At 35.2% G+C, this 27,487-nt stretch overlaps 1 long non-coding RNA gene across 1 annotated transcript; it reads left to right on the forward strand.

Annotated features, from left to right (window-relative positions):
• The first annotated feature begins 19,201 nt into the window (after positions 1-19,201).
• Positions 19,202-27,445, forward strand: LOC126976442 (uncharacterized). The gene is made up of 4 exons (XR_007731904.1): positions 19,202-19,263; positions 20,465-20,587; positions 24,004-24,400; positions 27,276-27,445. It is a non-coding gene; the product is annotated as an uncharacterized LOC126976442 (long non-coding RNA).
• Positions 27,446-27,487: the final 42 nt, after the last annotated feature.

Genomic DNA, 27,487 nt, shown 5'->3' on the forward strand with positions numbered 1-27,487 from the left:
ATAATGTTTTAATAAATAAATAAAATATTTGGATTTCCTATTTTCTTCCTGTACTTAACATAATATATTATGTAGACCTACGACAAAATGGCAATTGGTTGAGTAATTAGGTAGTGCCCCTAAGCAGTATTAGCCCAGGGCCCCACAAATTCAAGATCCGCCCCTGACGACACGGACTGGTTGATAATAAAAAAAAACTAAACACTATTTGCAAATATATTTTGACCATGGCAGCTAGCTAGTTAGCTGACGTCACCATTATGGTGAGTAACGAATTGACCGCACTGGTTACAAATGATTGGCTAATGTTTACTTACTACATGGAAACTGTATTGACCAAAAGTAATATAACGGAGAGCTGTGATTGTATTTACTACTAGTTATTACAGGGAGTCTTTTATTTGGTCCATCTGGTACGAGATCGGTCCAGGACTCGCTTGCTTTGTGTGTCAAAACGTCATTTCAATTATGTTCATTGGTAAAGCCGAGTAAAATTAATACAAATTTTAAAATAATATCGATGTTTAAATGAAGCCATAAGATAAGATAAACTTTATTTGCATTGAATAGGTTTCATTACAAGATGGTACAGTACAATTGTTTACAGTTTGCTATTCAGCTCTATACAAAGCATGCAAATGTCAGAGATTTACAATTATTTATATAGATAAGAAATTTAGCTTACTTACATTATAATATGCTGATGTCAATAGAATTTTTTTAAGAGTTAATCTAAATTTATATTCCGGCAAATTTTGTACACATTCGGGTATTTTATTAAATAATTTAACACACATTCCGTATGCGTTACGTTGAAGCAATGAAGTACGTTGTGGTCTATCCAAAACCAGTGTATGACCATTTCTGGTGCAGCGTGTATGAACCTGTCTAACAGTTTTAAACAATTTTTTATGTTTTTTAACGAACAAACATGCTTTCAATATAATGGAAATGATCTTTTGATCTTTGCGTTGCTATGCAGCAGCCATGGTTTCCCAGTACAGATATAATGTTGTTATGTTCTGATACGCTTTTAAGGTGATAACATACTAACTAACACTACGCGCGCCGGAGTGAAGAGCGTTTAAAATGCCTGATGGCGTCTTAAACGCTCTTGTGTCGATAAATGCATGTCATAGCCAGATACTTCGCTTCAACTTACCTTGTAACTAATTCTAGTAGGCTTCATAAGATACATAATAGCTTTAAGGGTAAATGTATACACTTCTATAATAAAGTCGCAGCCACTGTTCAGGCATTATCTATAAACAAATTTAAATGTTTTATAAAAAAATGGCTCTGTCGTAAATACTATTACTCCACTGCTGAATATCTAATGATCGGACAGCCTGGGACTAGATTGTGATTATTTTATAGCGATAGAAATGACTGTACAATATTGTATATTTTTATTGAAAAGAGTGCAAAAAAAATGCTGGGAGAGTTTCTTGCGCCGCTTCTTCTCTCTCAGAGCGCCATTTGCTTCCGAAGCGGTAGTAGTATCTAGTAGTTATTAGAAATGACATCAAAAAGAATTCTTAAGGAATCAATTTTGAGAAAATGAATGCCTTTTTTTATGTCTTAAACCGTCAAAAATTTGCTTCTTCTTGAATGATATCTTACTTAGATGAAGTGCATATTTTATTCGACCTCCCCGCTTGGTGAGATATCGTTAGATTTTCCTGAACTGCCTCCTCCCTCCCGCTAATCTCACGCGAGAATCTTCAAACTAGCAAAGACATAAACAGCACAAATATTTAACACACAAATAAAATATGAAAAACAACAAAATTTTATGAACGATGCGGGAATCGAACCCATGAACTCCGGCGTTCCGTGCCGGTGCTCTAACCAACTGAGCTAACCGTTCGAGTGACGTGTCGTCATAAAATCTTGTATGCTTTGTTCAACTCTCAGGTTGTGGCTGCTCAACCCCAATATTTGCATATTAGGAAATTACATATAGTTAAATTATGAATATTAAACTAAAATTAAGAAAAGATTTATTCTGATCAGTCCATGGAGACTCGTGCATATTTTACTCCGTTTTTGCTAGAAAACTAATTACGTGATATCTTCCAAAACTCCCCTTCCCCCGAAGTGGATTTTGGAAGGATTTAGCTTGACCCCTCCTCTATTACACACGTATTGATAATTATCATAACAACACACCTATTATTATGACTTGCAAATAATCTTTACCTTAATTTTAACCACTTCATGACTCCCGATTAACTTGAACAATTGAATACACATCAATGTCCGACTTACACACAATATTGCTATAACATGGTCATATGACTTATTTGCTTGAAGGCTAACAATGCACCCATCGCCTATTTTGTGTTTAAATGCCGTGCATTCAAGCTTTCATGAGTCAAGTGCGAGTTAGATGACGTCACACACAACCGTTGGATTTTTTCGCAGTTTGTAGATTTCCTCACAATGATTTCCTTCACTGTAAGAACGTCGTAAAGATCCATATTGCGAAGTTCATTCTCAATTTAAAGCAATTTTATAAATCAATCTTATAACCTCAAAATTTAGACGCGTTTTGCTGCCACGATAGTTTGCGCAGGTTTGAGAGATCCTTTATGCATTATGCATATATGCTTATATTGAAACAAGGAAGTCTGTTGCATTGTTTTGCATCTAATATAAAGATCACAACAAAGCTATAAACTTAGCATCCTAACATTAACAACACTACAGTTGAGTAAAACCTGTACCCAAACAGTCTCAACAAAAACACTAGGGAAAAAACTGTGGGGAGTACCACAGTACTTAAACGAACTGCTCATGCCTTTAAGATATGCGTGACACAGTTAGGGCTGTCAGTGTATCTTATAATTAATTAATGTGTAAGTCCTAATAGCAATCCGTAAAATATGATACCACCTTCGCACGACACGCCACAAGTTAGGATATCATCCTCACCATCTGGATGTGTGGCGGTCCTCCACAGTGCGGTTTTCAAGGAGCTTTCTTCCACGTACTACAAAGCTGTGGAATTAACTTCCTTGTGCGTTGTTTCCGGGACGATACGACATGGGTACCTTCAAAAAAAGCGCGTACACCTTCCTTAAAGGTCGGCAACGCTCCTGTGATTCCTCTGGTGTTGCAAGAGATTGTGGGCGGCGGTGATCACTAAACAACAGGTGACCCGTACGCTCATTTGTCCTCCTATTCCATAAAAAAAAATGATCGAGGGAGGCGATGGCTTGTCCATGCGTCATGCTCGTGAACGGGCGCTACTTGTGGTGGCTGGTCTTTTTCATGTTGTTCATGTTAGAGCTATCTTTAGAGTCATCTTATATATTTTAAAGCTAATCTGATAGATATGGTTTTAGCGATACAAATATATCTTAGCGGTATACATTAGTTGGCGATAGTAATTTTTTTATACCACGCTTTTATTAGCTTGATATGTAACTATGTAACTTAATCTTGGACAAATAAAATTTATTTGCGATTGAAATAAACTTTGCACACTCATCAACAAGGATGACCATGCAATAATTTAAATGGTCTGTCGTACTTTTACTAGCTTGGTAAGTCAGTCTGTATGTAAAAGAATATTTGAGGGTAATACTCGACCCCTTCAAAACGTCCGACTAATTTGAAACTTTGCACACACATTAGGGATCTATGGGGATTCAACATTTTATAAATTCTGTACCCCAATAGTGTCTTAGTGCCAAAATCCATGGCACTAGCTAATAAATGCGGACACCAAAAAGCCGATTATTCGTTGGAACGAATTACCAAAATTTTACGATTTTGGACGTCACGGGTTATCCTGCCTAAAATCGGCAGGCCGTATCAGTCGTCACGCCAGCATTAATGAGGTCATCCGCAGGGCATTTGCCGCTCTTAATATACCAGCTGTTTTAGAGCCAAATGGTATTACCCGCCGCGATGGCAAGCGTCCTGATGGAATGACGCTGGTGGCTTGGGCACGAGGAAGGGCGCTGGTGTGGGACGCTACTTGCGTCGACACTCTGGCTCCTTCTCATATCCAAGTTACGTCAGTTGGTGCTGGGGCTGCTGCTTCGACTGCCGAAGACAGCAAGCGTCGCAAATATGTTAGTCTCAGTGAGTCATACATCTTTGTGGCGTTTGGTGAGGCGCGGAGAATGTTCAAAATACAATCTTCGCGCCTTAATAAGGCTACTGGAAACCCAAGCGCTGGCAGCTATTTCGGTCAACGGATCAGCCTTGCTATCCAAGGTGGTAATGCTGCCAGTATTCTTGGTACGCTTCCACGTAGTGATAGTTTTAATTTTATGTAGTCGTAGTATTGTAAATATAGTTATTAGATTCGTTTTGTTTGAATAATAAATATATGCTTTTACAATTTAAAAAGCATAAACAAATAATAGTTAAAAAAATACACGCTTTAATACAAAACCAATCAATAAAATAATTTTCAATAAGTTTTAATGGAATAGTGTGAATTACACAATCATTATTTTTTTTGGTTCAAAAAAGTATTGCCATTTAGTGGCATTTTCTATTATTTTCATTTGAGGTTGAGAACTTAAATCTACAAACTTGGTGGCTTGAACTTCAGGTAAACCTTTTGTTTTTACTGCTACACCGAGAATGCAACAGTAATTCCCTTTGTTTAATGATTTTGTATCAATTACACCGTGTGCAGATTCACATTTAAGAATTTTAGCTCTGCCGGATGAATCTGAAATTATTAAAATATCATTTCCTACAGTCTGCTCAATAGTTCCTTGTAGCCACACATCAAGAGGTGGAGGCTTATTCAAGAGATCTTTTATAAGATACTTTTTAGGAGTAATCGCCATTATGTTATTTTGTTTTCAGTTTTTTTAACTATTATTATTTAATTTGGAGTTCGTAAAAGTTTTTTATTGTATTTATTAGGCTCTTCGACAACCCTATGCATGAATAACACCCATCTAAGATCTGTTATCACATCGGTTCAAAGAAGACCAAAAAACTATTTTATCATGACGCAATAGATTTATTGATAGTTTCAAAGTCTCGATGACTTGCATTGTGGCCTTCAAATAAAATGTATACGAGTATAATTGATAACACAATAAGATACTTCAAGTCGTGCTAAGTCAGATAATAAGTTATACTTGATGAATAAGGATATTGATGTTAATCAAGTTATTATTTTTGTTATTTTCCTTGATTTACCTTTGTCAAGCTACAAATGATCTGATATATTTGCTTATTGTTTCCCAAACATTATTCTGCCACGGCTCGGTAATTTCCACACTGCCCCTTCATGACTACTTTTAAACCCAAGCCAAAATAATGCACATTTATTAATAGTAATAAGGTATTTTTAGTACTACATACTTTGTTATCGCCTATTTAGTCACAAAATTTAAGTGCGAATAATGCTACTAACTTTTACTAACGAATCCAATTTCGCGGAAAATGACGAAAGTTTTATCCTATAGAATTTTTTTAAAACAAGGCGGGAATGTTGCGACACGGTATTTTTTAATTTTGATGGCCCGGTACCGGGTTGCAACCCTCTCAATGGGAAACTCTGGCTTATATAATTCTTCAAAATGTATATTTTCCCATTTACCTAGAAATTTACCTTACCCTATTTGTGACAGAACATCTACATATTATCCATAATAAAAAATGTGATCTAAGAAGTGAAGGGATGCTTCATTCGAGATAGAATGTAGCATTCTATCTCGAATGAAGCCTACATTCTATCTCGAATGAAGCATCCTATGTAGAAATAGCTATGTATCTATTCTGTTCCAGCGGATCACTGATGCGCAACGAAGTATCTGCAGATTGCGGCACAATTTTCAGCAAGGAAAGATACAACTTAATATGGTTGGAATCTAGAGGTTACTAGATACAAAAGGTCTATCGACTTCGCACTTGATCAATCCTTGTTCTAAACAGCGTTTAATAAATTTAATTTGCACCAAAACTAATAATATAAAGTTTCTGTAGGCCAATGTTTTAGTATTGCAAAATTTATGAATAACACAATTATTATAAAAATATTTATTACTAGGCTAAGCTAATTAACTTGTTGTTGGCTTGTCACCGAGGAAGACTATGACAACAACCCTCCAGAAATAAACCCTCTAAAAAAATTTGTTACAACAAACCACACTTCAAATACTAAACAAGAAATTTACATATGTACTTACAATGTGAGATCACTTAAAAAAGAAAATAGAATGTTACAGCTAGAATATGCCCTTGAAAGGGTCAAATGGGACGTGATAGGACTGTCCGAAGTGAAGAGAAAAGGTTTAAAAATTGAAGAACTAAATTGGTGCATATTTTACCACTATGGAGAGACCGAAGGACACAGAGGTGTGGGCTTCTTAGTAAAAAAGGATCACAAATTAAATATAATTGGTTTCTATGGAATATCGGAAAGAGTCGCAGTTTTGAACATAAAATTTGAAGGTACCCAAATTTCAATCATACAAAGCTATGCCCCGATGGAGAAGTCCAGTGAAATAGATATAGATAAATTTTATGTAGATTTAGGTAGAGCGAAAGAAAAGTCAACGGAAAATACTCGTATAATTATAATAGGAGATTTCAATGCGAAGATCGGTATTTCACCCGTACAAATAGGTTCAGTAATAGGAAGATACGGATCAGGCGCCTCTAATGAACGTGGTGAAAAACTAAAACAATTCGCTTTAGACCAAGAGTTGACAATACTAAATACAATGTACAAAAAGAAAGAAAACCAAAGATGGACCTGGCTTTCGCCAGATGGATACACTAAGAATGAAATTGACTACATCCTGTCAAACAAAAAACACTACTTCACAAATATAGAGATGCTAAGGAAACTAGCGTTCCCTTCTGACCATAGGTTACTAAGAGGAACAATAATAATAAATGAAAGACGAAAAAACAGAAAGAAATATACACAACCAAGACCAAATTTACAGTCAATAAGAGAGCAAAAAAGATATAAGAATATTTTGCAAGAGAAACTTTACAAACATGAATCAACCGACAAAGAAAAATTAACAATACAACAACTCTATGATATCTTAGAAAAATCATTAACAGAAAGCATAATTGAATCACAAGTATCAAAACCGAAAGACCCTTTGACCTTTACGTTATCTGATAACATCAAGTCACTCATATCGAGAAGGCACACTCTACAACAAAAATCAGATAGAACAATAGAAGAAAAAATAGAGTTTAAAGAATTATATAGAATAATACCAAGAATAATACAGGATGACTATGACAATTACAAGTTAAAACGATATGAGAAATGTATAGAGCAAACTAGCGGAATAAAAAGAATTCATAAAAAATTGCATAATAATAAATCATGGATACCGAAATTGAAAACATTACAAGCAACTACAGAAGATAGAAAAGATCTAGTACAAATGGCCACTGATTTCTACAAACACCTATACAGACAAAAACAAGAAACAAACGAAAGAATAATTATCACAGGATATAAAAAACGACGAACTGAAAACGAGAAACCACAATATTTTACTGGAAAATAAATACAGTTATCTATTAGAGATCTAAAAAATAACAAAAGCCCCGGACCCGACTCTATTACAAACGAAGCGTTAAAATTAGGAGAAGAACAAATATTAGGACTAATAAATAGATTATTTAATGAAATACTAAGAGAGGAGACGGTTCCAGCTCAATGGAGTGAATCGGAAATAATTCTACTCTACAAGAAAGGACACCCTTCTTGTGTATCAAACTACAGACCAATAAGCTTAATGTCGAATCTCTACAAACTATTTTCGCAATGTCTCCTGAAAATGATCGGTCCACAAATTGACGTCAAACAACCAATAGAGCAGGCTGGCTTCAGACCAACATCCTCCACCATTGATCACATCCATGTGCTATGCCAGGTAGTAGAGAAATACAAAGAATTCAATATGCCTCTATACCTGGCCTTCATTGATTATAAAAAAGCTTTCGACTCTATCTCTCACAGCGCTATAGTTAAGGCACTTAAGTACCATGAAATCGACGACATATACATCAATATAATAATGAATATTTATAGTAAGTGCCGAAGTAGAATAAGGTTAGACAGAAAGGGACCACCGTTCGCAATTCAAAGAGGAACCAGACAAGGAGACCCACTGTCGCCAAAAATATTCATAGCAGTACTTGAGCTTATAATTCACGATATAAACTGGAAAAGGGGGGGCATCAATATCAGAAATAAAAGGCTAACCCATTTAAGATTCGCAGACGACCTGGTTCTTCTAAGTAATACCGCTAGAGACCTACAAGACATGCTGACAGCACTACATCAGCACAGCGAGAAGGTCGGTCTCGAAATAAATTTTGACAAAACAAAAATCATTACAAACCATACTAAACCTACTCTCAGCGTCGAAGGCGAAGTAATAGAGTACGTTGAAGAGTACATATATTTAGGCAAACTGGTTTCGTTCAGAGAGATTGACTCGGAGGAAATAGATAGACGAATGGCGCTGGCATGGAAACGATACTGGTCCCTGAAAAATCTTCTTAAATCTAAGCTACCTATTGTTCACAAACGGAGACTCATGGACTCTATCATTCTACCTACACAAACCTATGGTAGCCAGACCTGGTCTTTAACAGAAGCTAACGCAAATTGACTGTCGGTATGCCAAAGAGCGATGGAGAGAAGTCTCCTAGGGATATAACTTAAAGACAGGATCAGAAATGAAGAAATTCGGAATCGTACCAAAGTTAGAGATGCTATACAACATATCAGAAGACTAAAATGGAAGTGGGCCGGTCATGTAGCGAGACTTGAGGATGGGCGTTGGACGAAAGTGGTCACAGAGTGGAAAGGACCAGGAAGTGGAAAGCGCAAACTAGGTCGTCCGCTCAAACGCTGGTCAGATGACATACGCGAGACCGCAGGCAAACACTGGCTCGGATTGGCACAAGATAGGGATAAATGGCACAACCTGGAGGAGGCCTACACCCGCACGGGGGTTCCTATGAATGAAATCAAATAACTAATAAATACTAACAAAAATTACTTTATTTCATTATAATTACTAATCCACTAAACAAAATGTTACTTAGTTCATAGGAGCAAATAAAAAGGCTTTTAATTTTTATTTTATTATAAGCTAATTAACATATAAACTAGGACTTAATGGTGTTGTAATGTGCTGTCGATTTTATAGAATACTAAAAAATGCCCTCAATAAACTACACTGGCCTTCAAAAGTAAGTATCACACTTTTAAAATTGGGATAACGTTTAAAGTTCACAAGATAAACTTTCGAAATAAAAAGGACTCCAAAGAGAATTTAATTTTGTACATAAAAACTTTCTTTTAAGAATTGGCTGAAAAAAAACTTCCTAAACAAAACCATTCCTTTTTCAAAGTGGACGTTTCCGAATTACAATTTTACCATTCACATTTTTCTTTCTGTTTTAAATTTTTTTTCAAGATCGATGGGTCTTGTTTTAAAAAATTATGCTAAAAAGCACATTACATTTATTTATCATGCCTCTTTCAGTTTAAGAATGTGCTAGGATCATGGCTTTTCTGGAACTAGGCATCAGTATGCGTCGCACTGCAAAAATGGAGGGTGTGACGGTAGGAACGGTCCAGAAGGTAAAGCGAAGGTTCGAAGAGACAGGACACCATCTGAGGAGGACTGATCTGGACATCATCTTATTTCCACTGTGTTAAGAAATCGCCACCAAAATGCAGTTGAAGTCCAGCTACAGCTACTTCAGACCCGGAGGGACAACATTAGTGACAGTACAGTGAGAAGAAGACTTGCTGAAGCAAATTTGAAACCCCGAAGACCAGCGAGTGGCCCAAAACTCGAGAGATAGCATCGAGTAGCAAGACTGCGATACGCCCGTGAACACATGCAGTGGGATGAAGAAGAATGGTCAAGAATTTAGTTTGCAGATGAGTCTCGATTCTCCCTTTACATTTCTGATGGAAGGCTAAGTGTTTACAGGCGACCTGGTGAGCGATACCTTCAAGCCTGCATCTCAGAAAGAGTCCAATACGGTGGAGGCAGTGTACATGTATGGGCTGGCATATCTTCAGAAGGTCGCACAGAGCTAGTAGCCATAGAAAATGGCACCCTCACTGGGCAAAGATATGCTCAAGAGATTCTCAATGAGTATGCAGGGCTGTATTTAGCAAATATGGGTGATGGATCGATGCTGATGCATGATAATGCCCGGCCACATACGGCTCATATCGTACAAGTATATTCAGGAGGTCGGTATCAGCGTGATGACTTGGCCATCAAGAAGTCCTGATCTCAACCCGATTGAACACGCCTGGGATGAGCTTGGGAGGCTAGTCAGAAATCGCAGATCACCACCTACTACCCTCAGGGCACTAAAGCAGGCCCTGGTAGAAGAATGGGAGAATATTCCCCAACATCGGCTCCGAAACCTAGTGTTCAGTATGCCAAACCGGCTCGAAGCCGTAATCAGAGCTCGAGGAGGCAATACCAGTTATTAAAAATTAAATAACATGTAATACATTTTAGTTGAATTTTTTTACACTAAACTAAAAATGTCTATTTTCATTGTTTTATCTTTTTTAAGTCAAAATGTTACTAATGTATAATTTTAGTTTCTAAGAATTAAAGCCTATAAAATTTGCAACAAAACGTTTTTAATCTTAAATCTCTACCTTCTATAGTTAAGATAAAAAAATAATTTGAAAAGTGTGATACTTACTTTTGCAGGCCAGTGTAGTTATCATGTTAAATTGATTTCTCTCAAATTGTCTGCATTAAAAAACGGTTGAGCTTAACACCTTGATATAACAAAGGCATTTGATCATTTCCGTCTGGAAATAATACAAAACGACCTTTATATAAATAAAAATGTTTCTCTATTATGGAGTAATGTTAAGAATAATATTACAGAGACTGTCATTCAATTCCGCCGAAAGACGTCCACTGCTGGACAAAGGCCTCCCGCCTTCCCCAAAGATCCTCACGAGGATAGGTCATCCAACCTATTCCGGTGATCTAAATCAGACCAGTAGAAATTTCTAGGGGGCTTACCATCACTACGTCTCCCTGTACCTGGTCACCATTTGAGAACTTAACAGCCCCAACGGCTATCTGTCCTTCTAGTAATGTGCCCTGCTCACTGCCACTTCGGTTTTGCAATCATTTGGGCTATGTTTAGGCTTTGGTTCTCCTTTTGCCTCTGAGCGATTATTAACTTTCACATTTGTTTGTATTATCTACATAAAATTATTTCTACGTTATGAAGTTGGATTATAATGCAATAATCATAATTTTTGCTAGCCGTTCATACCTAGATATAATAAACATTTATTCCTTTTTCTTTACTTCTTACAACCTTGGAATGTTAAGTGCTAAAATAATTTAGATCGGTTTTAAATTGGATATAGGGTAGTGGAACCAATAAATGAACGATTAAGCTTTTTCAACAACTTTGAATAGCTTTCCCTCAGTTATTTCATGATATTGATGCTTGCTGGCTTTTGTTTTTCATTCTATGTATCCTAAAGAATTGATTGATTAAAAAAAGAATGTTCTAGATCTACTATACTTTTTTTAAAGTTGCTATTTGTAAAAAAATAAGGAGTTTGCCCCTATAGTTGAACAATGAGCCCTAATTATGAACAATTGTTCATAATTGGTTGCAAATTTGCACCCAATAGGTGGACTAACATTTTAATAGACAGTATGCCTTGTATTAAATAATATATTTTGTATGTTTGAGAGAAACAAAAAATGTTGTCAGTATTCATAAGTTCTTTTAAATTATTTATCAACACAACAAAGAAAATTACAGCTTTGACAAAAAAAAAAGTAAAAAAAATTAAGTAAGGCACTTCGCCATCCAATATTTTTTTAATATTAATATCTTTAATAGTATTCTATAAATTGTGCTTCTATCATTCTCACAGCTTCTTCGAGAGAGCTCTGTTCATATTTTTTTTTCCTTTCTTTGCGGGGTAGACAACACATTCTATGAAAAGAAAAAAATATTGATTGACACAATACCTACTTATTCGTTCATAATATGGTAAAATAAGTCTAAAATTGAACTTCTTTATTCTATTCATTCATTATTTGGGATAAAGTACCATAAAATGAACGTACAAAATTTACTTCAGCGTTCAGTTTAAGATGCGATACACAAAAGTTGAACGAACAAAAGTGAATATATTCCTAAGTTCAACTTTTGGGCATGAAATCTAAAGTTTAACAAGCAACAAAATAAAGCCCTTAAAATAATTAAAAATGCGAAACTGTGTGTTCAACTTTTGGCAATTAGCCTCATACATTTTCTTCAATTAATTTGAGCTGTTTTATTTTAATCTTAAAAGAGTTATTTTAAATGTTACAATGGATCTAAAAACATACTATGTCTTCATAAGTTGAACCATTACATCATCCAAACGAGTGTTGTAATGAAATTCAGTACAACATTATATCATCCGTTTTCATAATAACACTCATTTGGATGATATTATGGTTACTAGGACTGGATATTTAATATTAGCAGTAACTGTTTCGGAATCTTTTATAGAGGATTCATATTATGGGTGTAGATAAAGTCTTGTATGCAACTGTTGATAATCAGGTATTAAAACACTCATGTGATACTATTATCACGCGAGGCGAAGCCGAGTTCAAACCCACATTCGTGTTTTAATACCTCTTATTACACAACAGTAGCATAATTAACTATTACTCGACCAACGGACTCATCACACTGCAGTGGTTAAATCAAGCTAATTAAGAAGCTTCTAGATATATGGTCCCATAGTTTAACTGTTGATTCCTATAACATTGATTTAAATTCAAATAAATTCAAATTCAAATATTTTTATTCAAAATCGGTTGTGACATCACTTATTGGTAAGTCAAAAAACTACCACAGATTCCAAAATGAATGCCTCAGACCTGAGAAGAATGGACGCAACAAACTCAGCGGGCTTTTTGTCATCGAAGAAATATGTTTATAAAGTAATATTGTACAATTAAACTTATGATTTAATAGCCTGAGGGCGGTCACTCCATTCCCAATCTGTGGTATCATTAAAAAAGTCATTTATGTTATAGTTACCTTTACCACACAAACGTTTTTTAACAATTCTTTTGAATAACGTAATTATATTCTCAATATAATATCGATAGAAGTTAGGAACCTTTCAAAAAGCATTGATTTTGACAGGTGCTCCTTTCTAACACTAAAAAGGACAATGTAACCCTGACTTTAACAATCAATATTTAACAAAACAATTACAATCATTAAATGTACCACGTATTATTACCGAGACTATATTATGTGAGGTTCTCGGACCTAGAATATCTAATCAAATAATACTAAGCATTCTGAGAATTTATTACGATTGATAATTTGCATGTAGATAAATTGAAGCTACAAACAAATTAACTAATAATTTATAGCTCATTCGTATTTTCTGTTTGTATTATTATTATAATACTAGCTGACCCGACACACGTTGTTCTGTACATAATAAATAAAAAAATATTTAATCCCGTCCCATCCTGTACACGCGTCTTAAATTTGAAAAATCGGTCCAGCCGTTAGGATGAGTTCACTAACAAACACATGAGCATGAGAATTATATTATATGGAGTGGAACACACAAAAATTCATCAAAATCGGTCCAGCCGTTTAGGCGGTAGTTCAATTTGAAGTTCAAGTTCAAGTTGAATCATAACAAAATAAATATAAAAAAAAATTTCCAAAAAACATATATTTAGGGCTGGGTCACCCTTATCATTAAGGTGTATAAAAAATTGATGTTGGCACATTCTCACACCTAACTGACGTGCACACAAAATTTTATACACATCGATTCAGTCGTTTCGGAGTGGTTTGGTAACAATCACCGGAACACGAGAATTTTATATATTTGATTAAGATTACGATTTCCTACAGAGACTAAACACGATAAAGTAAAACGGAAAGTTGGATTTAATATCGTCTTTAACTTGTTCATTAATGTTTTTGATTTCATGTTTCTTCTCGCTACAACTATAATAAGTTCAATTTTGTTTTAGTCAGAAATATTTTCAATTCCTACTTGAACCATTTTCGTTGTTGTCTATTTTTCCTTATTCTTAACAGCAGGACAAACGAGCGTACGGGTCACCTGGTGTTAAGTGATCACCGCCGCCCACAATCTCTAACAACACCAGAGGAAACACAGGAGCGTTGCCGGCCTTTAAGGAAGGAGTATACGCTTCTTTTGGAGGTACCCATGTCGTTCTTCTTATTTGTCTATTTCAGTCCTATCTCCTCAATCAATAGCTGCTTATTTAAACAAAGTACGGATGGATACTTACTTTATATAGTATTAGTATCGGCAATACTTACGTACTATAATAGTATTAGTACGTAAGTATTCATCCCTACTCTGTGGTATTAGGAATAGGGTAACTTGACATTAGCTTTTAAATTTGCCTCTATTTTTCAAAACATTAAAAATTTCAATTAGTTCCAACTGATAAGGAACTCCGAGCCCATCTTTTAAATCATATATCAACTTAGACTAGTTAATATCTTAATCTTATATATAAAATTCTCGTGTCACAATGTTAGTTAACTTACTCCTCCGAAACGGCTTTACTCATTTTTACCAAATTTTATATGCATATTCAGTAGGTGTGAGAATAGGCTACCATCTATTTTTCATACCCCTAAGTGATAAGGGTTGTTCACCCTTAGCATTTTTTTGAATTCTTTTGACATTTTTTTTTAATTTGTTTAATTATGATTCAGCCTAAAATATACATACAATTTCAAATTTTCACCCATCTACGATCAACACTTGCTTTTGTATCGCGATTTTAATATTGTTCTCTTCCATCCACGGGTACGGAATAGAGTTGCAAGATGGCAATCGAATATAATGATTTTTGTTATACCGCCAAAATTAATATCAATATATTTTTTTTTATTACCTTATATGGCAATACAACGTTTGCTGGGTCAGCTAGTAATATATAAAATTCTCATGTCGCGGTGTTTGTAGTTAAACTCCTTCGAAACGCCTTGACCGATTCTCATGAAATTTCGAGTGCATATTGGGTAGGTCTGAGAATCGGACAACATCTATTTTTCATCCCCCTAAATATTAAGGGTGGTCCACGCCAATTTTTTTTTTTAATTTTTTTTAAATTTGTTTGATTATGAGTCAGCATTAAAAAATACACACAACTTAAAATTTTCACCCATCTACCATCAACAGTTAGTTTTGTATCGCGATTTTAATATCGGCAATAAAACGTTTGCTGGGTCAGCTAGTAATGTTATACAATTTAAGACGACTTCCGCAGAACCAAAAAAAGAATCATGCTATTGCCATGTATTTTATTGTAAAATTGAATACCAGGACCTATTAAAGCCCTTAACTCTAGTTTACTTATTAAACCGCACGTAAAGTTATTTATTCTTTCTTCTTGAATTGAATGAATAAAAATCGCAATTTTTCTTTAATTCAGTTTTTCTTACTCTGTTTTTTAGGCTAATTTGTCATTCTTTAGGCTAATGAGACTAACAGCCGTTCCCAATATACTATCTATAGACAGAGATAAATTACTCCCTTCTACTGTCAGTAACTAGCTGTCAATAATCTGAAGCTGTCCCAATATACCTGATAAGTCATTTTTATCGCCTTATATTGGGACGCGTGAATTGCAATTTCCATACAAACTTCTATCGCTGGTAAGCTATACGTCGTCCCATTGACAGACAGCGTGATAAGGTTAGTTACCGTCGATAAGTTTATTGGGACAGAAAAGTCAACGATAGTTACGATTTTTATCTCTTACTACTATTACGATTTCTATCTTTTTATCTCAAGTAAGAGACTGAATATTGGGGGCATTTCCGAGGTCAATGTAACACAAGTATCTACAAATAAAGATTTTAAACGCATCTCGATAAATTACGTCAGATATACTTCAGTCAATGGTACACAGAGATAAAATGAACATTTAATATATGTTAATATGAATATTTTATAAGCAAATAGATCTTCACGGATGTGTTGCATTATAATAATTTATAAATTGTTATTGATAAACAATATTGTGATTGTTCATCGGGTCAGACGATAACACAATAATTTCTTTAGGTAATAAACTATTTTGTAATATCACTAAAACCTTATATAAAATATAATAAAATGACAGTTTGACAAATGACGGTTTTGGCAGCCATGTCAACAACAAAGCGCGGGGCTTGCAACAAGTACTCTTGCATGTCCTTGGGCTTAGGAGACTTGATATGTATTACTTAACTATTACTAGTCACAAGTTCCTTCGCTATCCTATATTGTTAGTTCCCTCATATCTTATGTCAAAACAAATGTAAATCCTAAAAGGTAAAACAACTATTAATGCCAAAGATTTAATGGAATTTAAGAGGCTTTCCGGCCTAATACTAATTGGACAAGCGAATACTAATTGGACATTTGACGGAATCGAAACTTTCATAAGGAAATACCAAAAACTTTATGGAACATTGAAATAAATTTTGCTTGATTCTTTGCGTTGCCTAGAGCTGTGGTTTCTGTCTGCATCTTCTACCGCATATATCACAGGGAGTAGCATCTGAAAGGAGTTGTTCGAGTTGATACCAAATGGAAAAAAATCCATCTGCATCATGTTAGCATCTGGCATTCTTACCTCGCACAGCCACTTTATGGAATCAAGTCGCGATTACAGTTTTCCCGAACCGATACGACTCGTCAGGCATAGAGCATATAGATCAGTGCCGAAACCTTAGAAAATGTTAAAAAAAACAGTAGGATGAAACCCATTAGAAATAGAAACTCTTCCATTTCCAATAGGTTTGATCCTACTATTATTTTTTTGGTTTCAAAAATTATCGACACTGAGACACCTTGGAGGCTGGCAACGCAATTCTTGATCCCTGGTGTTGTGGATGTCCATGAGCGCTTCTCTCACCACTTGTCATCACGTGAGTCTCGTGCGCGTTTGCCCTTTCTAATATAAAAAAGGGCCACAATAGCTCTGCAGTTTTTAATAATAAAAAATTCGAATCAATTCATATTGTTCCACTCATGCTGTATTCCACACCTGTAGTGTATACCTTCCGAAAGTTGATGACGTATATAGACATTTTTAATGATAAGTTTTCTGCTTTTAGGACCAAAGTTTTGAAACTATAATGTTGCTAGACAATAATATTAAGATGTAAAAAAAATAAACACTATTTTAATATTTTAATTCCAATGTTATTGAAATTATTTTTGTTCATTAGATTAAATTTCCATTCTACTTTATCCTTATAAAATTTTAATGTAAGTATTCCATAAGTCGGACAATTTAAATTTATAATTATGTCTGTGATGTTTGTTGTAGATTTATTTATAATATTTTATGTATAATTTTAAAATATAAAAAACGTGTGCATCTCGGAACGCCCGACAGAAGTAATAACTTAAACTAATCTAAGTTAAACTTTTTAATATTGAAATTGTATAACTTAATAAAAGCTTAGGTTGTAACTTAAATTTAATGTAAATTAATATGATAATGTAATGAAACGTTATTTATTAAAAATATATTTTATTGATATTAAATATTAAATATATTTTATTCTTAGTTAAAATTCTGGAATATGTCAGTAAGTACCTACATTAGAATTTGTATGTACATTATTAGTATAATTATTTAAACCTATATAAAATTTAACAAATAAACAACCGACTTCAAAAACATTATTCCAAAACAATAGATATAATATGCAGAAACAAGTCCAAAAATAATTGCGTATTCTTTAACAATTTAATTAATTAATCTAATTCTAGTTACGATAAGTGCTATTTATGGAATGTGAGTCCTCCAGCCGCGGCTCCGCTCTCGCCTCCTCAAAGAATGTTGAGAATGTTGAGAGATTCACAAAATTTTAGCGAACAATTCATAGTTGACCTGATTGACAATACTTTGTGTTTTCAAATTAAGCTTATAAATGAGAACAACCACAATGTATCCTCATACATTGGCATGGTACTGAAATAAAACTCTTTGTGCATCAATAAAACATATGCCATTACAAACCTTACTGTTTTAGTATACTTACACCTTTTATTTGACTTTTCCAACTAGCGGGGTTCATGAGCTATCATATTTTTTATATTACATGAAAGCCGCTTTTTTCAGACTTTGCAGAACTTGTTTTAATTTTTTTTGTGGAAAAGGAGGACAAATAAGCTTACGGGTCACCTGGTGTTAAGTGATCACCGCCGACCACATTCTCTTGCAACACCAGAGGAATCACAGAAGCGTTGCCGGCCTTCAAGGAAGATCTATGCGCTTTTTTTGAAGGTACCCATGTTGTATTGACCTGGAAACACCGCACAACGAAGTTCATTCCACAGCTTTGTAGTACGTGGAAGAAAGCTCCTTGAAAACCGAACTGTGGAGGACCGCCACACATCCAGATGGTGGGGATGATATCCATGTTATGGGAAATAATTAAAAAATAAGCTGTATTTGTAACTCATTTGATGGATTTTGTAAGATTAAGACAATGTCCTCGTATGGCGATCACGTACCGCAAGACGCAGTGTTAGTAAACCCCCATGATCTGGTCAAGATCGCCGGAATACGTTGGATGAGGGCAGCGCAGGACCGATCGTCGTGGAAATCTTTGGGGGAGGCCTTTGTCCAGCAGTGGACGTCTTCCAGCTGATGATGGTGATGAAGACAAAATAAATGTCTAAAGCGATGAAACCACAATATTTTTTGAAAAAGCACATTGGAACAGTCTACCCCCAGAGTAGACTATTCTCCCAGTATTTTTCGTCAGTTTTTTCCACCGAAGGGTGACCACGAAAGGTAATAGATGGGTTAACTGTTACAATAATTTCATCTGATAAAGGTCTAAATAATTTCAACAAGACTTTTTTTAACTTACTTCAAAAAAAAAGGAGATGATTAGTCCTCAAGATAGGCGAAACTTTACGAAGACAGAATCACAATTAGATGCAAAAAGAAGTTTTACCATTTGTGTTGAATGCTATAAGCTAAGTGCTGATTGAGTTTTTTACTCATCCTAATTCATATTAATTGCAAAAAGTTAGCGAAAAAACTGAAGCACATGTAAGCTGGTAATGACATAAGCACTGGCCTATATATAGTGGAAGGTGAGTGGGAATTATTGTAGTATTGTTTGTAATGGCGAAGTTTGCAGTAGTCTGTGTGGCCTTAGGGCTTGTGGCTTGTATACAAGCGGCGCCAGGTACTAACATTTTAACACCGTATTTTTATATGAGTAGATTTTGTTGATGTGGAAATTTTACAAATTATATATACAGTATATCCCACGGCTATGCCACATGGGGGGATGTAGCTTAAATATTGTAGATGTAACATTTCACAGAGAGAATACTTTTTTTAAATTTAAAAGCACAATTTTATACTGCATTCTTAGTTTTTTTTAATAATTGCCTCATTGAACCGGGAATAGAACCCGCTATACGAGAAAATAATATCATGTAGCTTTATCATACCGATCGAAAGGCTTCATCATAAGGGTAATTTACTTATAAAAGGAACACCATTAATTTTAACATTTGATGCTAAATTATTGTTCAAAAAAAATGATAAGTTGATATTTCCCAAAGGAAAACATCTGACATTATCATGTTTTATAAAACATCTAAACACATAATGTAATCTATTTTAATATAGATATTTACAAAAGTAGCGGTCAGGTGATGCGTTGTCGGCCTTTGAATCTCATTCTCTCTCCAAATTCATGTCTTAAATTAATTCAATTAAATTCAATCAAAGAATTTAAATTTTGTAAAATACCATTCAAAAAGAAGTAACTAGTATTCCTGTTGCTATTTTGTTTTTGGTGATTATACTGTACGACTTCATGTGTGTGTGAGTTTGTGTTTGCGTGTGTGTATATGATGTATATATTTGTAATCTACTAGTCGTTTCTTACCTGTTTGTTCCATATCGCTATCCCCTTTAATACACTGAATTTTAATAGTATACTCAACAATATTTTATTTTCTCTCATTTTCAAAGTCATAAAAGGCATTTATTTTCTCAAAATTGATTCCTCTAGAATTCCTTTTGATGTCAATTCTAATATACTAGACACTACTACCGCTTCGGAAACAAATGGCGCTCTGAGAGAGAAGAAGCGGCGCAAGAAACTCTGAACTATTAATTATAAAGTAATAATAAAGTATTTCTTATCTGCAACCCATTATGAATGAAACCGATGAAAGAAGACTTTTTCTAAAAAGAATTAACAACAAATGTAATTTTTTACGGAACACATTCTGAAAATATAATATTTAATGCAGTCATTATTATTGTTAACGTACCTTGCTCGGAATTCGTAATATATATTACAATTTACGAGCTGTGGAACTGTGTTTTACTTAAAAATCTTTACAAAAGCACCAAATTCATTGTTCTAGGTGGTTACGGAAGTAATGGCGGTGGAGGTTACGGCGGGGGAGGCGGCGGCGGCGGCGGAGGAGGCTTCGGGGGCGGCGGTGGTTTTGGAAAAGGAGGAGGTGGTGGTGGTGGATTTGGCGGTGGTAAGTATTATTACATGCTACTAGTTATTACATATTAACGGCTGTACCTATAATGTAATATATTTAACCGTCACACATAAGCCAACAAATGTTTTTTTAACATAATTACGAGGTCCTTCGTTAGCTATAACAACAAAAATTCGTTTACTGGAGCATTGCTGGCATTGGTCTTGAATATGCCAAGGGATACTAGACCTCAAATTAGTTCTGCAATAATAATAATTTCTCCCTCAGAAGTGTGAGCACCAATACAATTTCTAAATAACTAGATATATTTTTTATGTATCAATCCAATCATAGGTGCAAATCGAAATCAAGTATTGGAACGGACATAAATAGAGAATTGCCCACGTTTGAGCAATTTAATATTAAAACTTTAGTAAATTAGATGTTAAAAACAGTACATTTTCACCAAGCGGAATAACTTAGCGATGTAAGCACAAGACGTAGTCAAGGGTCTCAATACATACACAATATAGTATTTTAATTTTGGCAAATTAGTTACAAGTATCAATTTGACATGACGATTTAAATTGAACGCATGGACGTCATTTTGGGATTTGAAGTCATTTTGTTCTGTCAAAAAAAAAGATAATGGCAGTCACAGGCTTATGTTTGTTTGTTTCCGAGTTATGGATGTTTAAATGTATTTATGTATGTTTAAGTAAGTATATTGTATTAAATATATCATTGTCTGGTAACCCATAACACGGGCTGTATATGCTTAACTTGGGGCAAGATAATTTGTGTAAAAAGTGTGTCAATATTATTATAATATTATTCATTGTTTGCAGGCCAGTCGAAACTCTCTAAGAAAAAAGCGATTCACTAGATTGTATGAAACGTGCAGTCATTGATAGATTGACAGATGAAGGCTATAATCTTGTAAAAGAAGGAGCCGAAATCCACTTTTTTTTTTTAAACAATTGTTCGCTTTCAAACTTAGCCGAATTACCTACACTTCATGGCCAATCGCGATACTATAATTACTACTACTTCAAACCAATATCAAAAAATATTCGATACACAAACAAATGAAAAACGCGTTATATTTAGATTTCTTCATCGCTCGCATATTTGTAGGAGATAAATGATTTACTCTCGGTCCGGTTTTCTCATCAATGTGTCAATACGAAGGCAGTTTCCGAAAAGGTGCTGTTGGTATATTTTTTTTTGTATTTGTATTCAAATTCAAATTGAAATAATATCTTTTTTCCATAGTAGGATTGTAAATTACTGAGAATAGCGGGCGCATGAAACTTACTAGGCTTCTTTTTTTAAATAGAATTTCGTTGCAATAAAATTTATTAATTAATAGTCCGAGGGTCGTGCATTAGAATTGAAAACTAATCATAAAATAAATTTATCGAGAATTGCTCAAATGGTTGCTAATCAATATTTCGCGGAAAAACTTTAAAAGAATAGTATCACCCCAACGAAAATTAGTATAAGACTACTTGCACATTTTTTTAAAAATATAATTTAGTTGTAACTTCTATCTATTCTAACGTTTTTTAGGTTAAAAAAAATAGTAAATGGTATTAATACCATTGATTAGATATCAATATTGATTAACAATTAATATTAAAAAAGTCTATATTATTCTCAATCTTAGGGCAAAACTTAAATATTTTACGTTTGTGTTACTGTGAGATCAGTACAATTTATATTATTTTATTCGAAAGAATAAATCATGTATCATATGTGTGTATCAATGTCAAAAAAAGAAGAAATAGATTCTATTTATTTCAAACGAAAGTCAACCCTCTATTAAAACTATGCTACAAACGTTTTTTAAAGTCAAGTTATTATAACTCATAGAATAATGTACTTTTTTAGCATTTAAATTTTTGATATTTGAATTTTTTTTCGGAGAAATTGACGTCACGAACAGGACTTTCATAATTGCTAAGTCTCATTAGTGATTAGGCCAGTAATTTCATAGTTAGAGTGCCCTTCAAAGCGAAACAACAATAATAATGCTTGATAATGGCGTGAACACGGCAGAAAACGCATCGCTATGGTATTTACCTAGCCAGCATCGTGTACAAAGAAGCCTCGCATAGAGTAGTTTAAATAATTGCATATTTTTTTAAATTTTCGTAGAGTATGTCTCAAAGTGAGTTAGGTTTAGGTTTAGAGTTTATTTCTCATAAAGAATAAAAGTTCACTTATATGAGAACAATGATTCTAAATAAATATAAAAGAAAGCATAAATTTTATAGTTTTATAGTTACGGTGACTTTAAACAATAATAAATTCAAAACTCGCTATGTTCTATGGTAACAATCTATATATTGTGATTGACAGTGCTTTTTTAATTTAGCTTTAAATTTTGGATAAGATTTTTGCTCAAATATATCTTTCGGCAAGTCATTATATAGTAGGGCTCCCTCAAACTGTATAGTTTTCCTACCATAATTTGTCCTAGCTTTAGTTAGTTTTAGTTTGTTTGTTTCGGGTTTAAGTGTTTTGGGTATGTACGGAATTTAAGAGTATTTTCCTAAGTAGTATGCATGCTTTATATTTGTATTACTGACATATTGATAGTTGATTAGTTTTCTTATATAGTTCTCTAGTCGGGAAGTGATAATCGAGTTGGAACAAAACTCTTAACAGTTTGTTTTGTGATATTTGAAGTTATTTTAAATAAGTTATATATGCACATCCCCAAATTTTTATTAAGTATTCCAGCAAAGGCTTGGCTAACGAGTTATAAATTATACTATGGATGTGGTATACATCGTGCAGATTTACGCAAAGCTTCAGTCAATGATGTAATTTTTGACTGCAGATAATCTAAATGAGCTTGCCATGTTAATTTAGAATCCAGTACAAGACCAAGATATTTTCTGCTTCTGACTGTTTCAATTATTTGTTATTTATAATTAAGGGAACAAATTTTGGAACTTTTTTGTTTTTTGCAGTAAAAAGCATATAAGAGGTTTTAGCAACATTTATACTCAGTAAATTGTACTGTATGAATGGCTCATTTAGTGTATCTAAATCCGCTTGTGCGTTCGAGATGATTTCATGGATTGAATCTCCGAAATAAAATAAGCATGTGCCATCAACATAATATAAGGATACATCTCCGGTCAATCCCAGGTTTCCAATATCATTTATGTAGATCAAAAATTTTATTATTTTTAGGGGCCTAGGATGGACCCTTGACGTATACCACAAGCAATGTCATATGGTTTGCTTTTAAAATTTTCGATTTTTACTATTTGTTGTCTATTTGTTAGATAATATTCAAGAATTTTAAAAGCTAATCCAGATATACCGATACTTTGTAACTTATTTAGCAAGATACTGAGTGAAACGGTGTCAAAAGCCTTTTTTAAATCAATAAATATACCTACAGCGATCTCTTTCTAGTTTGTAAATGTAAAACTAGTATTTTTATTTACTAGGTGGTGGTAATGGAGGTGGTCTAGGAGGCGGCGGTGCTTACGGTGGTTCCGGTGGCAGCGGGGGTGGACTTGGGGGCGGACATAGTGGCGGACACGGCGGTGGCCACGGCGACGGACTCGGAGGAGGCCACGGTGGTGGCGGTGGACTCGGGGGCGGATACGGTGGTGGCGCTGGAATCGGAGGAGGCCATGGTGGTGGCGGTGGACTTGGAGGAGGGCACGGTGGCGGCGGTGGACTCGGGGGAGGCCACGGTGGTGGTGGTGGCCTTGGAGGAGGCCACGGCGGCGATGGTGGACTCGGGGGCGGCCACGGGGGATCAGGTGGTGGTGGACACGGAGGCTACGGGGGAGCCAGTGCCAGTGCTCAATCAAGCGCCAGCTCAGGAGGAAAATACGGGTAACAAAACATTTATATTTATGAAACATTAAAATGATTAAAAGTTTAATTTAAAAGAATATTGAGAATTCTTACATTAACCATTTACAGCGTCTATGCAGTGATTTCATAATTGGATACCTATAGTATATTATGATTGATGTAAGCTTATATATACCATACATATTATTATTATACCACTTTGAAGACGAAGGTTTTTAAATTACGGTACGCAGACGTGGTCGCTAACTATGTGCCTGATGAGAATGCACGTTTTCGCTCAGAGGGCAATGGAGAAGGCTATGCTCGGACTTTCCCTGCGAGATCGAGAAATAGAAATGAGGAGATCCGTAGGAGAAGCAAAGCCCAAACTTAAGATCACCGGAATAGTTTGGATGAGGGCAGCGCAGGACCGATCGTCGTGAAGATCTTTGGGGAGGCCTTTCTCCAGCAGTGGACGTCTTCCGGCTGATGAAGTTTATCTACTTCTTATATGTATAACTTATATAACTCTGCCAGCTACTTCGTCGGCGTGGACTTAAATCTATCTCGGCATGTCAGTATTAGATATAAAAACATGTCTTTGTTTATTCGTTACTCATCAAAATTACTTACACCACTGTTTTGGTATTTATTAATAAAGCTTGTCGTAGATCGAATTTGATAATGACATGGGGTTTTTGGTAGTAGACCAATGATAGTATACCTCTATAACCTTCAATTAAACTTCCGTGTTTAAATAGACGATGCATTTGCAGTCACATTATGTGACTACATACCAATTTTCATTAATATCGACGGAAATCTCAAAAATCTTATAATTGGTGTAACGGAGCCATAAAACGTCTAGTTATTAAAAAATCTCTCAAGCAGAGGCTTAGATTAAGGATTGGTCTCTGATGCGCTCCAACTAAATACCGCACTACCTAAATACAAAAGCTTTTTTGGGCTTAGTTTTAGCTTTGGATAGCCTGATAGATTGTTGTTTGTGTGGCATCTTGACACTCAATTGCATCTTTAAATTTTCTAACATACGCTCCGTGTTATTTTACATTGAAATTAATTAAATTTATTATTAATATTTAATTAACTGATTATATGTAATCACAGTGTCTTTCTTACTTCTTGTAGTATTATTTTTACAAAGTTTTACTACGCAACCCGTCATTTTATATTCAATTATTAGCAAAGTTTAGCAGAACATCTGTCTCATTGACGTCACACATTGTTCGAGACTGGTTCGAGTACTTGGGCGTAGAATTAGTTGCTTGGAGCGCAGCGGAGACTAATCCATAACCTAAGTGCTACAGATTTATATACTTAGTAGTACAGATAAAGTTTGTATACCAGATATATTAATTCATGTATTTATTACTTACCTATACTTATTTTGCTACTTGATAGTATTGTGAATTCCTTGTCAATCTGTAGTATATACATAGAAAAATCGATTTAATTAACAACAACTGCTGTCAATTTTCACTTCAAGCCGGTCCACATTCTAGCGCTCTACAAAGCGCTGGTCCGACCATATAATATGGTATATTGCTGTCATCTGGTCTGGTGCACCTCAGTATCAATCAGCTCGAACCACTTGTCGACGATACAGTGCTACAGCACTATCTACAGATCACTTGGCGTTGCGTTAAGACTTGCTTCGTTGTGTGTTTTCTACCGCATTTATCACGGACAGTGTTCCGAAGAGCTGTTTCACCTGATTCCTACCGCCGAATTCCACCTTCGTAAGACACGCCACAAATTACGAAATCATCCCCAACGTCTAGATGTCTGGGGTTTCTCGACAGTGCGGTTTTCAAGGAAGAAATTTTTCTTTCTTATTCGTACAACAAAGCTGTTGGAAGCTCATTAGCTTCCTTGTGCGGTGTTTCCCGGTTAATATGATATGGGTAGCTCATATACCTTACGAAAAGGCCGGAAGAACTTCTGTGAGCCCTTTGGTATGCTAGAGAATGTAGGCGGCGGTGTTTTTTTTTTTTATGGAATAGGAGGACAAACGAGCGTACGGGTCACCTGGTGTTAAGTGATCACCGCCGCCCACACTCTCCTGCAACACCAGAGGAATCACAAGAGCGTTGCCGGCCTTTAAGGAAGGTGTACACGCTTTTCTTGAAGGTACCCATGTCGTATCGTCCCGGAAACACCGCACAAGGAAGCTCATTCCACAGCTTCGTGGTACGAGGAAGAAAGCTCCTTGAAAACCGCACTGTGGAGGACCGCCACACATCCAGATGGTGGGGATGATATCGTAACTTGTGGCGTGTCGTGCGAAGGTGAAATTCGGCGGCAGGAATCAGGTTGAACAGCTCTTCGGAACACTCCCCGTGATAAATGCGGTAGAAGACACACAATGAAGCGACGTCTCTACGCAACGCCAAGTGATCCAGCCGTTCACAGAGTACTGGGTCCCCGACAATTCGAGCTGCTCTGCGTTGCACGCGGTCAAATGGATCGAGCTGATACCGGGGTGCGCCAGACCAGAGATGACAGCAATACTCCATGCGAGGCCGGACCTGCGCTTTGTAGAGCGCTAGAATGTGGGCCGGCTTGAAGTATTGCCGTGCTCTATTTATGACGCCCAGTTTCTTCGAAGCCAGTTTGGCTTTGCCCTCCAGATGGCCACGGAATGATTACTTAACATAAGGTGACCCGTTTGCTCTCCTCTTCCAAAAGAAAAAATATAGAGATTATTATGATAGAAAATTGAGTTCTATGGTCTGATTACAATGTATTTTTTGACGGTATAAGTTAGCCCAGTATTTCTGTTTTTTAAAGGTTTTCTATTTACTGCACACATGATTAAATTAACCTTTTTTTTTTCTAATTTAAACATAGATCATTGTTTCTTTTTTATAATTGTAATGTTTCATTGTTTCAGAGGTTAAATTTGAAACGCTTCGACACAAGAATGGCGTTACCAAAGCAACCGCTGCTCAAAGATAATGGAATCAAATAAAAACAATTAAATGTGATATTTTAGTATTAAAGTTCGCCATTTATGATTTATTACGTCGTATTTTGTGCAATAATAGACATTATTACAAGAAATATTGTTTTATTTTCTTTTGTAGCATATTTTTTTTATTTTTT

This window comes from Leptidea sinapis, chromosome 40, assembly GCF_905404315.1.
Source record: "Leptidea sinapis chromosome 40, ilLepSina1.1, whole genome shotgun sequence".
NCBI classification, from domain to species: Eukaryota; Metazoa; Arthropoda; class Insecta; order Lepidoptera; family Pieridae; genus Leptidea; species Leptidea sinapis.